A 1,224-nucleotide genomic window follows, 5' to 3' on the forward strand; every position below is an offset into this window, starting at 1 on the left:
TTCCTAAAGGGAAGGTAGGCGCCACAGCAGAGCTGTGGCAAGGTGCTGAACGTTATTTTACCGGTTTTTAAGTTTTTTCAAACCGGTTTTTACATTTAGGGGTTAATTGTTTATTTGCATAGTTGTGCAAAGTTACTAAGGCTTTATGATGCTACCGTAAAGATTTTGTTGTGTTTACTGCTTTTTTACACTGTTTTGCAAAGTTTGTGAAGCTTTTTTTCTCTTAAAGGCACAGTACTGTTTTTGTTTAAAGTGTTATTTACTTTGATTAAAGTGTTTTCCAAGCTTGCTTGTTACATTACTATCCTGTTTAACATGTCTGAAGAGCGATATTCAATGTGCTTCAGACGTGGCCTCAGCTAGCTGCGGCCAAATTCATCAGATTTCAGTCGGACAACATCACAACTGGAGCCTATATCAATCATCAAGGAGGAACACGGAGTTCTCTAGCGATGATGGAGGTAACCAAAATTATCCGATGGGCGGAGGATCACTCTTGCCATCTCTCAGGAATCCATATCCCAGGGGTAGAGAACTGGGAGGCGGATTTCCTAAGTCGTCAGACTTTTCATCCGGGGGAGTGGGAGCTCCATCCGGAGGTATTTGCCCAGCTGACTCAGCTATGGGGCACACCAGAATTGGATCTGATGGCGTCCCGACAGAACGCCAAACTTCTGCGTTACGGGTCCAGGTCCTGGGATCCCCAGGCGGTACTGATAGATACTCTAGCAGTGCCCTGGTCCTTCAATCTGGCTTATGTATTTCCACCGTTTCCTCTCCTCCCACGTCTGGTTGCCAGAATCAAGCAGGAGAACGCTTTGGTGATTCTGATAGTGCCTGCGTGGCCACGCAGGACTTGGTATGCAGACCTGGTGGACATGTCATCTGTTCCACCGTGGACTCTGCCAATGAGGCAGGACCTTCTAATCCAAGGTCCGTTCAAGCATCCAAATCTAATTTCTTTCATGTAATTAACAAGAGTCCATGAGCTAGTGACGTATGGGATATACATTCCTACCAGGAGGGGCAAAGTTTCCCAAACCTTAAAATGCCTATAAATACACCCCTCACCACACCCACAAATCAGTTTTTACAAACTTTGCCTCCAAGGGAGGTGGTGAAGTAAGTTTGTGCTAGATTCTACGTTGATATGCGCTCCGCAGCAAGTTGGAGCCCGGTTTTCCTCTCAGCGTGCAGTGAATGTCAGAGGGATGTGAAGAGAGT

Source organism: Bombina bombina, unplaced genomic scaffold (genome assembly GCF_027579735.1).
Source record: "Bombina bombina isolate aBomBom1 unplaced genomic scaffold, aBomBom1.pri scaffold_844, whole genome shotgun sequence".
Taxonomy (NCBI): Eukaryota; Metazoa; Chordata; class Amphibia; order Anura; family Bombinatoridae; genus Bombina; species Bombina bombina.